At 46.3% G+C, this 16,376-nt stretch overlaps 1 protein-coding gene across 7 annotated transcripts in view; it reads left to right on the plus strand.

The window, feature by feature from the left end:
• Positions 1-16,376, plus strand: part of LTBP2 (latent transforming growth factor beta binding protein 2) — a 143,554-nt gene that overhangs the window by 60,200 nt on the left and 66,978 nt on the right. The gene's annotated exons all lie outside the window — the stretch shown is intronic.

A 16,376-nucleotide genomic window follows, 5' to 3' on the forward strand; every position in this document is an offset into this window, starting at 1 on the left:
CTTGAGTCTCAGATCTCAGCCTCTCTCCGGTTTTGACACAGTTGAAAGCCTTTGGCAAGCAGGCTGGGAAGCCTATAGGAAAAACTAGAGCTGTCCAAGAGAAGTTTTAAAAATACTGTTTTAAAATCACATGGCATGTAGCCCCCATCTCGGCACTATAGACAATCACTTGGCTTTCTAACATTTTAAAGCTGTCAGCACTCGTGAATTAAACTAAACTGAATTAAGGCCACTTTAATTCTGTTTAACAGCAACCACACAGGGACTGAATGGGATTTAACTAACCCACTTCACATTCATGCCCTTTAATTAATTTGGTTTAATTTTCCTGGATGTCCCTGTGTAAAAAAGCCCTAATCCACTTTTTCATTCTAATTTTTCTAGCTGAAAGAAAAACTGTCATATTGTCATTTTAGACTCTGTATTGCAGAGCAGGGTGACGCTGGAAATACAGCATGGGTATGCTATGTGAGGCTGTATTAACAAATCCGGTTCACAGCATATTTTATATATAGAATATTTGACACATTATAACAACACAGTTTTTATAGTAATTACAGACAAAAAAAACCCATATTAAAAAAACATTAAGGCCATAAGGTCAAGCAGTGAAAAGTTAGGAAATGCGGAAATGAAGGTTGTCTGTGCTATCTTAATTTGGCCTTTTTGTGTGTATGGCTCATAAACCCCTTTGAGAAAGCTTTGATAAGGAATAGTCAAAGCAGAGGGGAAGAGAAGGGACTGGGAAGTGGTAAGCAGAGGTAGAGTAGAGAGGGGAAGTAGAAGGAGGGAAGAAAAACTGGATTCATTCACAGTTCATTCTGAGAGACAATATTTCACATACAATTTCTTTTCAGATATTCCCCCCAAATTTTCCCTACTTTTTGGTTAAAAACTTGTTTAATAAAAAAAAGCTGCTTAAGCCAGATCAAAATGGGAGACTTTTGTTATTCCAAAAGGAGAGTTTCCACACACAGACTTGCACTGAAATAACAAACAGTGTGAATTAAAACCAATTTAGTTATTTCGGTGCAAGCTTGTGTGTAGAGCATGCATGAGGGACCCAGAGGGATTAGAAACGTAGGCAGGACATAAAAGGATGTGATTCAACCTGGAAAAATGTTATCTGTTATGTCTGGAGGAAAAAAAAATCCCATAGCCTGAGTCTCAGTGGGAGAGAGAAACCTGGGAAAGAGGAAGGCCTGAGAGAGATGGAAGGATAGGAGCAGGCAGCAAGTTGGGCAGGCAATGACAGTGTCATGTGACTGTAGGAAAGGCCAAGCAGCTTTGGGCTTTGTAGGCGGAGGCATAGTGTCCTAGAGCCCCTCTGTCTGTGCACATGGAATATTGTGTTGAGTTTGGGGCACCTCCTTACCAGAAAGATACTGACAAATTGGGAGGAATTCAAAGAGCATTAAAATGAGCAAGGGGCTGGAGGGAGTTATGGGGAAAGATCAATAGCGCAAAATCTGTGTAGCTGAGTTAAGGGATGGCCGTAGGGCATCGGGCGACATGCTAAGCATTTGTAAATAGCTGAGGGGAGTAACCACTGAGCACTAGATTGCCCCTAGCCCTGGCAGTGGTGCATACTTATTGTCCAATTGCTAAGGGGCATTTACAACTCTTCCTGGTGGCTCTGAGCAGGGTTTGAAGGCATGGTGATGAAAACACCTGAGCCCTATCTACCCTGGAGCTAGCACACTGGAGCTGCACTGCAGGGAAATTACATGCCCAATTTTTGCAAGCATAGATGCAATCCTAGTGCTTGGTTCAGCTCCCTTCACCCTGGGTGATGCTGTTTCCAGCCCTGCGCTCCCTGCTGGTCCCTGAGATAAATATTGAGGGTCCCCTGGCAGGGAAAGGAGCAAGTGCAACTTTGTGATGCGGGAATCCTCTCCTTGGAGAAACTGCCCATTCCTTCAGCCAAGGGGTATCAGGTAGAATGCAAACAGACACAGATGTGTTCTTGGCCCAAACTCTGGCTCTAATCCCTCTGCTAATGAGTGACTGGAAGGATGGAGCTGGTGTTGATAACAGAGCAGAATCCCCAGGAAGCTTGTTCCCAGAATCCCAGCAATGCTGAGACTTGGAGACCTGAAAAGAACATAGTGCGATTCCCCAGCACGGCTGTAATGGCCCATAAACCAAGGTTGGGGCAACAGCACATCAGGGAGAATAAGAGGAAACCTAATTAAAGCAGAGCTCATGGATCCAAAGGCCAGGTTCCCTCTGAGCTTCAAGCTGCAAATGAAACTCTATTGGGGAATGTCATTTTAAATTAAAACACCCAAAGTCCTCTTCAATCTGCAGCATTTTAAAGAAGATCAGGAGATTTCCCAGCATTTCTACTTTCTTAGATTCAGGGCAGAAGGGATGCCACTCCCCCCGCAACATGTTTGTGGAGCAGCAGCCTCTCTCTGCCCCTCCTGCAGTTTGCAAATGGAGAGACTCAGCTCTCGGTCTCAGCTGTACCCAATGTAAATGGGGGAGGATGTTACTTATTTCTCTGCCTCCCAAGGGGGTGTGTGGGTGTGAAGATGAATCGGCTGATCTGTTTGTTCAGTGCTTTGAAGCTGGGGAGCCCAATGGAGGGGATGGGTGTTGCTAGCAAACAAGATGCAAATGTGACTAAATGTGCTTGTTTTGTCTCTGTGTGACATGGAGATGAGTGACCCTCTCCCGTGAACCCAACAGGAGCATTTCCTCTGGTTAAGGCCTCGCCTATGCAGTATGTTTTCAGCAGGGCAGGATTGGGTCCCCAGCCCACTGTCATCGGATCGTACTCTGGCAGCTGGGGTCTCTGGAATGGGATGGTCAGCCTGCTGTGTTTGTCTGTAGAAGGCCTGTGCGCGTTGGGTTCATGCGGTCTTTGCTTCCGTCATGTCTTTGTACTCAATCTGTTTCCTTTCTCCAGTGCCTGCCAGGTTGGGCCCCTTCTGCATGCTGCGCTGTGAAGTTTCTCATTAGGGCATGTGCTTGCTCAGAACTGTAGTCAGGAGCCATGCCTAGGCTTGGGGAGTTGAAAGTGCTGGCTTCACTAGGAGCCCACATTTGGCTTAGGCCTAGTGTTCTTTAGGGAATATCAGGGGAGCCCAAGCTTTGCCCATCCAAGAGCTGTGCTGGCATTGTAGCATAAACCAAGGGCCACTCTTAGACCTGGTTTACACAGTTTTTATACCAGAATAACTATTTCAGATGGGGTGATTTATTTTTATCAAAGTAGTTATATGGGCACAACCCCTTGTGTGGACGCTGTTATATTGGTATAAAGATGCCTTATGCCAGTATAAATTATTCCCATTCCCCTATGGGTATAGCTATACTGGTATAAAACCTTTGTATCGGTATGACTGTGTCCACACTAGGGGGCTGTACTGCTTTAACTATGCCAGTGTAGCTAAAGCAGTACAGCTTGTGTGTGCAGACAAGCTCATAATATGCATGAAATGAAGCCAAACGGAGGAACTCATTATTAATGAATTCTGCAGCCTATGGGGACAACAGGTTCCAGCATGCAATGCCCCATCTGTAACTGAACAGCCTGACCTGATGTCTCTACCAGCTCTGTACTGGAGCTGAGGATGGCTGAGGACTGTGTTGTGAACCCCATTGGCAGCACTTGGACTAAACTTTGCCTGTTGGGTCAAGCAGATTTCAGATGTCCTTGTGTTTTTTCTTCAGGGGGGTCAGCGTTCTGCCCATCCTGTGGATCAGCCCCAATATCCAGTAGAACCAGTTTGAAACAAAGGCAAATCCTTCCTCCTGGCAGCAACAGCTCAGTGCCATGTTCTTGAATCCCCTTCCTGTGCCACCTTCATGCCATGCAAGTGTTGCTCCCCTACTGAGGAAGCTGGGTTTCTGCTATGGGATCAGCTCTTTTGCTCACTAGTGGAGCAGCCAGCCAGCCAGAGAACAAAGGAAACTTAGTCACAGGTTCTCTTTCTTCCTTTTCAGCCTGTGGGAGAAATATGTAGATTAGCAGGTTTTTGTTTGCTTGTTTATGTTTAGGCTTCACAGAATTTGATTTTTTTAAATAATTTCAACAGATAATATCAATGTTTATTTCTAACCTTTTTTCTATTTTATCTATTTAAATTTTCACAGTTGCAGAAAATTATGGGGTGGAGGTCAGACAACAGAGCAGGTCACTCAATTATTTAATGACGGTAGATATTGATTTAAAAAAGTAAAAGCTTTGTAACCATTAAAAACAAAATATCAACATCACATGTCAAAATATACAAAGTAAATAGCCTTCCATCAAACCCAATACGTTCTCACACAGGATTTCTCTCACTTTGTCGTGGGTCTGCAGCTGTGGGAGGGAGGCCATTTTATTTAGGGAGACATTTGTTGTTGCCTTCTTTGGTGCTTTTAGAGTGAGTGAGTGAGCTAGTGCCATTGTCAGCCATGGACAGGTCCCAGCAGTCATGGAACATAACGGTACAGCTATGCTGAGGTGTTTAATGGCTATTTTGCTTCAGTCTTCACTAAAAAGGTTAATGGTGACCAGATACTAAATGCAATTAATATTAACAACAAGGGGAAAGGAATGCAAACCAAAATCAGGAAGGAACACATTAAAGACAATTTAGATAAGTTAGACGTATTCAAATCAGCAAGGCCTGATTAAATTCATAGGAAGCTGTTTAAAGAACTGAAGCAATCTCGAAACCATTAGCAACTATCTCTGAGAACTCCTGGAGGATAGGTGAGGTCCCAGAAGACTGGAGAAGGGGAAACATAGTGTCTATCTTTAAAAAGAGGAACAAAGAGGACCTGGGGAATTATAGACCAGTCAGCCTAACTTTGATACCTGGAAAGATACTGGAACAAATTATTAAACAATCAAGTTGTAAGCACCTGGAGGATAACAAGGTGATAAGCAATAGCCAACATAGATTTGTCACAAACAAATCATGCCAAATCAACCTAATTTACTTCTTTGTCAGGGTTCCTAACCTAGTGAATGGGAGGGAAGCAGTGGTTGTAATATATCTTGATTTCAGTAAGACTTTTGACACAGTCCCACATGACATTCTCATAAGCAAACTAGGAAAATGTGGTGCAGATGAAATTACTATAAGGTGTGCGCACAACTGGTTGAAAGACTGTACTCAGAGAGTAGTTATCAATGGTTTGCTGTCAGACTTGGGAGGTGTATCTGGGGGGGTCCTGCAGAGGTCAGTACTGGGTCTATTCAATATATTAATGATTTGGATGATAGAGTGGAGAGTGTGCTTATGAAATTTGGAAATGACACTAAGCTGAAAGAGGTTGCAAGCACTTTAGAGGACAGGATTAGAATTCAAAATGATCTTGACAAATTGGAGAATTGGTCTGAATTCAACAAGATTAAATTCAATAAAGACATTTGCAAAGTACTTCACTTAGGAAGGAAAAATAAAATGCACAGCTGCAAAATGGGAAATAACTAGCTAGGTGGTCATATTGTCATACTGCTTAAAGGGATCTGGGGGTTAGAGTGGATCACAAATTGAATATGAGTCAATAATATGATACAGTTGTGAAAGAGACTAATATCATTCTAGGGTGCATTAACAGGAGTGTTGTATGTGGGAAGTAATTGTCCTGCTCTCCTTGGCACTGGTGAGGCCTCAGCTGGAGTACGGTGTCCAGTTCTGGGTGCCACAAATAAGAGAGAGTCCAGAGGAGAGCAATACAAATAAGAGATTTAGAAACTTGACCTATGAAGGAAGTTTAAAAAAATCTGGGCATGTTTAGTTTTGAGAAAAGAAGATTGATGGAGGAACCTGATAAGTCTTCAAATATGTTAAGGGCTGTTATAAAGAGGATGGTGATCCATTGTTCTCCATGTCTACTGGTGGTAGGACAAGAAGTAACAGACTTAATCTGTAACAAGGAACATTTAGGTTAGATTAGGAAAAAACATTCTATTTATAAGTGTAGTTAAACTCTGGAATAGACTTCCAAGGGAGGTTGTGGAATCCAGTGATGGGGATTCAGAGGTTTTTGAAAACAGACTGAACAAACCCCTACCAGGGACAGTCTAGGATTAGTTGGTCCTGCCACAGTGCAGGGGGCTAGTTTTGATGACTTCTTGAGGTCCCTTTCAGCCCTACGTTTCTATGAGTCTATCTACAGGAGCAGTGTGCCTGCACTTAAGTCTCAAAATTGGACCAGAAGAGAAGGGAGGCTTAAGTGGTATTGAAGGAATGTGCAGATGAACACTTGTGTCCTGTAAAGTCAGTAAAAGTCTTACTAGAAATCTGGGGCCAGCAGCTGGATCGACTGTTCAGACATAGTAATGGCAGCTTCTTAACAAGGTACCAGTTTGCCCCAGTACTGAGAAAAACCATACACTACGGTTTCCAGAGGTAAAAGACGTGGGATTTTGGTAATGAGCCTTGAGCCCAGGGGAAAGGGTGAGATCTTGTAGGCCGAGGTCCCTACCCACCTTTCTGCACCCTCAGAGTAAGCTGAGTCCTGGGGGGAGGCTGAGGAGAGCCTACCCCGAGTGTCTGGCCTTATTTTGCTGCTGCATCCGGTTCGATTCAGAGTCTGAGAAAGGGGAAGTTTCTGGTCTGTGAGCAGCTTGAGGCTTTCCAAGCCTAGCAGCTCCCTTTGATCCCTGTAGACGTGGACGTTGGTGTGATGAGAGCTGTCCGTACTGCTCTGGTGCTTTAGTGGAAAATCAGAGGCTGCGAAGCATTACAGAGAGGGAAGCAATTCCCTGGCTCACCCCCTGCAGCGTGGAGCTGGGAGTGTGTCTGGCCAAAGGGATGGGCAGATGGACAGGGCTGATACTGAGGAGGATATTGGTGTTATAAGACAGAGGTGAATCTGCCTGTTCTGGCAGATTGTCAGGAGCTGAGTGTGACTCAGCCACTGTCCTGGCTCAGGACTGCTCTCTTGGAACTGTTTGCACAGACTCTGGCCTGAAGAAGCCAGGATGAAATTACCAGCACATTAGTGGGGTGTCTCTTTAGAAGGTCCTTACTCTGTGGCCCCATGTGGGGAAGGCCACATGGCCCATCAACAGGCAGTGGTCTTGTGTGGGGGTCTGTGGCCCTTGGCCTTGACAGATCTATCTGAACTGAGGGAGCCAGTTGAGTGCTCACTGTCATACTGACTGCAGAGTGCTGGTCCCATGTGTAGTTAATACTTTCTCCCCCTGCTGTCCAGTAACCACTCTCCCCATTCAGTACCTCCTGCTGGTTCTGCCTGCTGCTCTTGGTTAGGTGTTGATTAGGCAGATGGTGAGGCAACATGGACTAAAACGCCTGCAATACCCATGTGGTACTTGGCTCTACAAACCTTCACACGCGCTCTCCAAAGGCCTGGCCTGGATCATCAAGTGAATGAAGAGCTGGATGGAAGCTGAATCCAGGAATGACAGGGGTGATTTTACCCACAGTGCCTGGGGTGAGTCGCTGCCACTTGCTTACAGTGTGAGAGAGCCTTGTCTGTGCCCCCAGGGAAAGCCCTCCCCACTTACTGGCTGCTGGCAACACAAGTGCTCTACTCTGGGCTCCATCAGCCTGCTCTTTTCCAAAGCAGGCTAGCAAATTACACACCCTACTTTTTTACACTCAAGTGCCCAATCACTTATCTTCTGGATACCTGCAATGGTCACCGATCCGCTGCCTCCAGGGAAGCAGTGAGCCCCAGTTCCCTGTTTTCACCTCAGTTCAACAGTCTCCTTACCCCAAGGCACTTAGTGGTGTCTATAGTAAGACTAAATGGACGTTTACTTAACCGGGCTTGAGACAGGGATTCAAACAAAAACAAGAATAAGGATTTAGAAACATAAGGTTACAAGTAAAAGAAAAACAAAATGCAATCTGTAGCCCAGGGGTTGGCAACCTACGGCATGTGTGCCAAAGGTGGCATGCGAGCCAATTTTTGATAGAACGTGGGGTGGGCTGAGCCACTCAGCCTGCCACCGCTCTTGGGTTTCCACTGCCGGCGCCTGCCAGCCGGGGTCCCACTGCTGGTCCCACTCAACACACCCGCTGCTGGCCTGGTGGAAGGAACCCCAGGCTGGCAGTGGGCTGGCACGAGCCAGCGTCCGAAACCCCAGAGTGGGACGGGCTGAGCGGCTCAGCCTGCTGCCGCACTGGGGTTCCCACTGCTGGCCCCTTGCCAGCTGGGGTCCCGTCGCTGGTCCCACTCAGCACCTGCTGCTGGCCTGGGGTTCCTTCCCCCAGGCCGGCAGTGGGCTGAGACCCCGGCTGGCAGGAGCCAGTGGCCGACACCCCAGAGCAGGGTGGGCTGAGCGCCACTCTGGGATTCCCACTGTTGGGCCCTTGCCAGCTGGGGTCCTGCTGCCGGTCCCACTTAGCGCGCGCTGCTGGCCTGGGTGAAGGAACCCCTGGCTGGCAGGAGCCGGTGGCTGAAACCCCAGAGCGGGGGCAGGCGGAGATGCTCAGCCCACCGCCGAAACCCCAGAGCTGGGTGGGCTGACCCGCTTAGCCCGCCGCTGCTCTGGGGTTCCGGCTGCTGGCCCCTTGCCAGCCGGGGTCCCCACCGCAGCCCCACTCACCTTGCTTCCGGTTGGAGTTCCAGCGCAGGCCCCCTGCCATACAGGGTCCAGGTCTCCGGCCCTGTTCAGCCCTACCAGCGCCAGCTCCACTCACCTCAGCTGCCGATCTGGGATTCCAGCCGGTTAACAACTGATCACTCAGAAGCCCGTGTGCAGCTTAAAGTATGCCACCAGACATTGGAAAACGCAGCAAGGAAAAGCAAGGGCAAGGATCACACTAAACTAATAAGATCTGCATTTTAATTTAATTTTAAATAAACTTCTGAAACATTTTGAAAACCTTGTTTACTTTACATATAACAGTAATTTGGTTATATATCATAGACTTATAGAGAGACCTTCTAAAAAACGTTAATGTATTACTGGCATGTGAAGCCTTAAATTAGAGTGTATACATGAAGACTCGGCACACCACTGCTGAAAGGTTGCCGACCCCTGCTGTAGCCTATGCTTGTTAACAAGTTACTTCCCTGTCTGATAAGGTATTTCTCTCCAAGTGTTTAGTTCTTACAGCGCGTGTCCAGTTTGGAAAGCTGGGGTCCACCTTTTATGAGGCTCCCCCCGGCAGAGTCTCTCTTCTGTAGTGGCTAATAACTTGTGCTCTTTCTTCATCTCTTACATAGTTACAGACTATTGTCTCTTACCCCAGGGGGTGCCCTATTTCAGAGACTTTTCTTGGGGTTCTTTTGTCTCTGTAAATCCTCAAGCCTCCACCAGGCTCAGACTATAAACAAAGTGCTGTCTCCACAGATGTTCACCGCTCTCAACGTTGATTGAATTAGCCCTGAGACCTGCCTCACTCAGGAGACTAGTTTTGCTTCAACAGTTTTGAACCCCAATATCCCATGTGTTATGTAATTCTACAGTTATTTCCTGTGCAAACATCTCGCAATACCCATGACAATCAGCTAGTTCTTAGCTTTCAGCAGAGGCCCCTGCCGGTGAAATATTGAAGAAGCTGGTTGGACACTTGTGTACGCCTGTGTCACACTGATGTGGTGGGGAGAGGGGAAGCACTTGCAGGAATTTTCCACCTCTACAACATTGCCCCACTGAGGGCATCTACCCTCAGACCATTAAGATAGGCCACAGTCTGGTGTCTGCCTGGATTCCTCACAGCTTCTAGATACCCAAATAGCTGTGGTCATGAAAAATGCTCTCATCTATCTCCCAGCTGTTGAGAAGACTAGGCCACCTTCTGTCAGATAGACTTAGTTTTGGTGGTCCAGGCTTGGTCTTGTAATTCCCTATATCTTGTGATAAAAATGCTGACCTTTTAAAAAAAAAAAGTAATTAGTTCAGAAAGCAGCAGCCTGACTGCTCAGCAACACCAGCCTCCAGGAGCCTATCAACCCAGTATTCCACTCTCTGTGCTGGCTTGCCGCAGAATTCAGGGTTAAATTCAGGGCTTCAGTCTTCAGCCTTAAAACTTTTCATGAGGTGGATCCAAGTTGCCTTTTCTATGCAAAAGACAGAGCTTTCTTAAGGGCTGGTCCAAGACTGGAACAAACTCCCCAGGAACCAAGGAGTGTCACAAACCTCACCTCTTTCCTCTCCAAGTGTAAGGCATGCTTCTTTGACCTGCCTTCTCTAATATAAACACAGAGCAGCATGTACCTAAGGGGAGGAAAATGACCGCCAACACAACCCTACCAAAACAAAACACTACTTCATACACAATTCTCCTCTCGGGAGAGGGTGAGAGAGCGAACCAATATAGATGTTAGCCACCTCACTTAATGCAGTATATCCAGGAAGGTGCCCAGAGGCTACAGTGACAAGATGGAATAAGAACCGCTATAGAATACCTGAGAGACCAGCTTTCCCTGTGTTTTTATTTCCTGCAGTGACAGCCACGTTCCACTGGTTCAGTGAAGCCATCACCCTTAGGAGTGAAACTCCTGTGTGCTGGAGACTTGGCTTTGTCAGCAACTGGCCATTGGATCTGGATCCCAGGAGAGATCAGGATGAGCACAAACATCAGCACCTTCAGAGCAGAATGCCATTGCCACTTTGCCCCAGCCTTCCCATAATAGCACTGCAAACATTAGCCAGGTGCTCGGATATCAATATCACTGTGGTGGGTTCCCTAAAACAACTCAGAAGGGGGGAGGCTGTCCCGGGAGGCTGCGTGCTGTTTCTGTCACACATGCTGGGCCTGAATGGAGAGTGCTGTCAGCAGCCCTGACAGATGAAGAACAGGGAAACCAGCTGCTTGGCAGCCAGTCCCATTTTGTAAAGGAAGAGACCATTGCCGCTAGGCAGAGGCTCCAAGCTGCAGAGAGCTGTGCTGGCCATGTGCCTGGCTGGAAGTGTGGAAATGAATAACACAGTGCTGAGGGATTCTGAAGGATTGCATGAGGCTAAAGCCCTGGGGCTTTCACTGTCTCACTGCATAATCCCTGGGGTTGTCCCATCCTCCTAAACTTTCAGGCCTGTCCCTTGAACAGGTGTGGGCATGGACAGTGGTTGACAAGCTCCGCAATTGCCTCTCAACCTCTACTCTGGCCCAAAGCAGCCCCAGCTAGCAGCGAGAGAGAGTGTCACTATTTTCAGCCCTTAGTCTCACTGCTGGGATATTCAGCAAGGGGTCGGGGGAGGGGGCAATGTGGTTTTTGCGATTTGGACCACTGGGAACTGGACTGAGACTCAACTCCTGTCACATATCCAGGGCCACCAAGTGGCTGCGAGAGGGTGATGATTTCTAGCCACTACAGACTCAGGCTGCATTTAAACAGAAAAGGTTCTATTCCTCAACCTCTCTGAGCCAGTCAGCCCCCTGACCTGGGGCTAGATTGTAGCTGGAGCTCTAAAGGTGAAAAGCTCTTTCCTGTTCCCCGACCTTGAACCTGAACCAGCCAGGGAGCCTGACGGGGGGCTGGATTGGAGCTGGCAAACAGAGCTGGAAAGAGACTCCTTGCTGGTTGCTTTCTGTGACTCCTGCAGCAGATGGCCGTGTTACCTAGCTTAATGTACAAATCCTGAAACGCATCTGCCTATAATGGAACCAAATAAACAAGTTAATTAAAAGCAAATCAACATCCCCCCCTGCCGTGCACTGACGCAGATCCTTCTCTGTAAACAGGCTGCCTTTTCCCCATCACTTTTCATGCAGGCCGTCTTGTTCCATTTCTATATGCCTTTTGCAGGATAGGTGCTTCCCCCATGTGATGAGCAGATCTCACCAACTTTTATTCCTAACAGCAAAGTTCATCTCTTTTTTGTGAAAAGTCCATTCATATGGGTGTTTTTAACTACATAAATAGGGGTTTCTGAAAATCCCCGGAGTTGTCCCTCAAACAAGAGGTCAGATGCTGGACAGAGGAAAAAGCATGGCCACCCCCTACTTGTGGCACATGTGCTTCCTCCCTCAAGGATGATAGATGCTCCGTATGTTTTGAAGTACAGGAGCTGTAGTTTCTATTAGCTCATGTCACTGGCCTGCTCCTCTGTGCTGCTACCCAGAGAGCCCCTGCTGCCCAGGGCTGAAATTGTTCTACAACGAACCTATTACCAAGGCAGTGGGTGTCTTCATGCTTGCTTCATGAGACCTCAGAGCGTCCCTTCTTTTGGAGGCTTCCATATATACAGCAGAAGCTTTTAGAGTTCTTGCCATTGTGTGTGAGGCTCCCAGGAAGTTATATCCGTTACATGACCTCCAGCTGGCCTTACTGGAAATACATGGCCTCATCTCAATGACGCCTTTGAGAGCTGTGGGAACATTGGGTGGGCTTTTCCCAAAAGGGCTGTGATAGCAAATTGGGGGTGTTCATAGCTGTGTGCAGAACGTCTGAGATCTGCAGGCTAGCCATGCCATGGCTTCTGTGGGAGGTCAGGTCTGGGTATAATTGTATGAATTTCTCATGGGAGATGCTGGGAGAGACTGATGGGGAGCACTAGAAGAATGGCGAAAATGCATATTTGTGCAGATGTGTCAAAAAAAATCAGCTGAGGGTAAGATTGCAAGAACAAACACTGGTTGGAAGGGCCAGCGTGTTGGTGTCTTGATATAGACTCAGTCCTGGCTGGTCTTCTACTGTCTGTATGCCACTGGCTGCTCCTCGCCATGGCAGAGTATAGTTGGCCACAGCTTTCTTGAGCGTTGTACTCACATAGGGCTCCCAATTTCACTATTGCTCTCTGTATGAAATGAGATGGAGGCAAGAAGCCGAGCCTAGATTGGATGTTAAGGGAAGTGCTAACTGTGCCATTGGATGTGGGGACTGGATGTTGCGGGACCCCAATTTGGCTTCATATTTCATCACCCAGTGCTCATGGAAAGAACAAATTGTATTTGTTTATGTAAATTTATGAAAACCAGATCCTAGCAGTGCTCAGCCCAAGTGCTGGGAGCCCCTCATGGATCTGGAAACTCACAATCCTTAAAAAATCACATTAAACTACTTAAAGGGAAATAAAAACTGGATGTGGGCCTTTGTGCTGCTTCAAGAATAAGGCCTAAAATTTGTGGGTTTTTTTTTTTGTATTTTTACCTTAGAAATTCATTAGAGGTTTTGTCTGTCTTGAAAGATGCAATGGCCTTGTCTCTTTCTAGTCTTTTTCCCTAAAATTTCCCATTATTGATGCTTCTGGTGAGTTCCACCAGTGGTAGCAATGTTGGCAGCTGTAGCGTAGACAAGACTCTCAGGGCTGTTGGCATTTTACCACTGAGTCAACTATGTTGTTCTTTTAAAACACGGAGGCTCCCAAAATTACTAACACCAGGGGAGGGGAACATAGTGTAGACAAGGCTTTGGTCATCTGTTTCCCCCAGGGGATTGGGCTGAAATGGAGATGCCCAGCTAGGATGAGATGCCTCATACTGTGAATGCTATCACCCATGTCTCCTTCTGAATCCTCCTAGTGGCCTCTTGCACACAAACAAGAGAGCATTTGCTTCTAATCATGCTCTGGGTCCTTCTGAAATGAAACCACTTCAAAGCAAGTCCATCTATTCTTGCTAAGGATCACAGCCTTGGTAACACCTCATTGTCAACCACAGCCACAGGCCTCATAGCATCAGCACAGATGTGCTGCCTTCATCCATAGCCAGGAGGAGATCACTGACCACCACTACTAGTTCAGTTTCTGTCCCTTACCCAGGTCTAAGACCAGATAGACCATCTCAGGGCAATCTGAAGATTGCAGATACTGCCACAAGAATCCTCAAGAATCTTTCTTCAGAGATTAGATACCTATCAAAAGCAGGCAAAATTATTAGCATCAAGAGTTGGTTTCTTGTGTTAAGGTCTCACCAGAGCCTCCTGGAGATCACCTGGCACCGACATTCTCTGTGAACAAAGGGCCCACTGTCTCCCTGCTGGCCTTTACCAGCCCAGAGGGATCTGGTTCCATTACACAGGTAGTGACCTGAAGCACCCCAGTGCCTTTTTGACCACAGCTACACTTTGAGGAGAGGTTTTCATTGTCTTGGCTATAGTGATGCCCTGGTCTCCTTTCTGAGTGGTTACAGTTAACTCAGAACCCAGCAATGTGTGTGAGTAATTAAAATGACTACTTCTGATCTACATTAATTTGCATTACTCAACACTGAACCCCATCTGCCCTGGTGCTGCCCTTACTTCTACCTTTGTGAGGTCTCTGAGGAGTTTCTCACCATCCTCTGTAGTCTTGCATAACCTAAGTAATTTTGAGTTATCTACAAATCCTGCTGCCTCTTTGTTCATTTCCTTTCCCAGATCATTGATAAATATATTTAAACAACAGTCCCAGCATAGAAACTCAGGGCACCCCACTGTTAAGCCTTTGCCATGCTGAAAATTGACCAATTATTCTGACTCTGTTCTCTGTCACTTAGCCAGTTTCTGGTCTGTGACAGAATTTTAACCTCTCACTTTGTGACTACTCAGTTTAATGGCCTCTTGTGAGGAACTTTGTCAAAGTCTTTATGAAAGTCCAGATAAACTGTATTAACCAGCTCTCTGTTAGCCACTCTTGCTGACATGCTCACGAAATTCTAGCAGCTTAGAGAGGCATGCCTTTTCTTTACAGAGGCCCTGCTGGTTTTCCCTATCATGTCCACCTCTGCAATTTACAAATCTATTTTTAATTACCGACTCAGCCAGTTTACAAGGTACTGACGTAAAGCTCACTGGTTTGTAATTCCTTGGATCACTCCAGTGGTTTTTTTTTTTTAAAAGATCAGTACAGCATTTGCTACACTTCAGCCTCCCAGTATAGAAGTTGATTTTAACGAAAGAATGCGTATTTTCATTAGCAACTCAGTCACTTCATTCTCCAGTTCCTGCAAAAAAAACCAAAAAAACCTCTTGGGTGAACGCCATCTGGGCCTGCAGACTTCTGGCTTTATAATAAATCTGTTTCTTCATAGATTCATAGTGTTTAAGTCCAGCATGGACCATTAGATCATCTAGTCTGACCTCTTGTACATCACAGGCCATCAAATTTCAACCAAGTTACTCCTATATTGAGCCAAATAAATTGTGTTTGACTAAAAGATATCTTCCAGAAAGGCATTCAGTCTTGATTTGAAGACACAGAATATGGAGAGTGTGCCACTTCCTTGGTAGTTTCTTTACAACAGTTTGGTCACTGTTTTAAATTTTGTGCCTTATTATTCCTAACTTTGTCTGGCTTCAGCTTCTAGCCATTGGTTCTTGTTATGCCTTTCTCCAATAAATGTAAGTACCCTTTGGTACCTGGCATCTTCTCCCCGTGAAGGTACTTATATACTGTAATCAAGTCGTATGCTGACAAAGGCAGCGCTCCTGGTCGGTTGGTTCTGTTGGTCACCAGAGGGGAGCCAGGAGCCAGCATGACAGCGAAGGGTTGTGACAGGAGCAGTTGGAGATGTTTACCCAAGAGCTGCTGAATGCAAGAAGCTCTGTGCTGGGGACCAGAATGCCTCTATGATGGGTAATAAGGAGCATGGCCTTGGAAGTTGGGAGCAGCTTTGTACTCTCCTTGCTTGGCTTCTGCAAAATGCCAAAACCCACGAACAAAGTTACCCCCAAAGCTGTAAATGCATTAGTGGGAGTTTGTTCCCTGTAAAGTTTCCCCCATTCATGACTTTTATGGGCTCTGTGTTTTGTTTATTTCCTTGGCCCAGCTTCTCTCCTGTGTCTCTGGTCTCGTCAGTGCCCAGGACTCAGATAGGGTTGAGGACTCGTTCCCCAAAGAAGCTCCCATAGTGAGAGGAACTTGTGTCTGGAGTGAGAAGGGTAATAAGAGGAGCTATAGGACTTTTTTCCATCAGCATGGTCCCATCTGATATAGACACTCCCCACTGTAGTGATGGAGCTGGTTCCCAGAGGCTCAGGGATTTCCTTGTGCTAGGAGAGAATTGCTTTATTTCATGAATGGTTTATCAGAGGGTGAGAGACTCGTACTGGCATAACCCAGCCAGGCTGCACAAATGGTACGTATGACTGCAAACCCCCTCCTGGGATCAGGCTGCAGATGCCCCAGGATGCCACCTCACCTGACTCCGTACCATTCATCTAACGCAGTGGTTCCCAAACTTTAATAACCTGTGAACCCCAACGTCAAGTCTTGCAAACCCCCTCCTAAAAATGAATATTTCCAGAGATTTTCTCCTTTGCCTGAGTATAAACTATAAAAGCAGTGATCTTGGAAATATGAAATTTGTTTTTATGACATGCTTATTACACACTATTTATTATTATTATTATTTATCATTATAATATTTTTATTATATTATGAAAACAGTAACACTCTTCCAGATCTCACTTTCATAGCTTGTATCACTTTGAATAAGACTGTTATAAGACAAGGCTCCCATGTTTCATCAAGGAGTATCAGATATGAAACAGCATGAAGGTATTTAAGAAGCCAACTCAAAGAGTTC

Source organism: Mauremys reevesii, linkage group 4 (genome assembly GCF_016161935.1).
Source record: "Mauremys reevesii isolate NIE-2019 linkage group 4, ASM1616193v1, whole genome shotgun sequence".
Lineage (NCBI taxonomy): Eukaryota > Metazoa > Chordata > Testudines > Geoemydidae > Mauremys > Mauremys reevesii.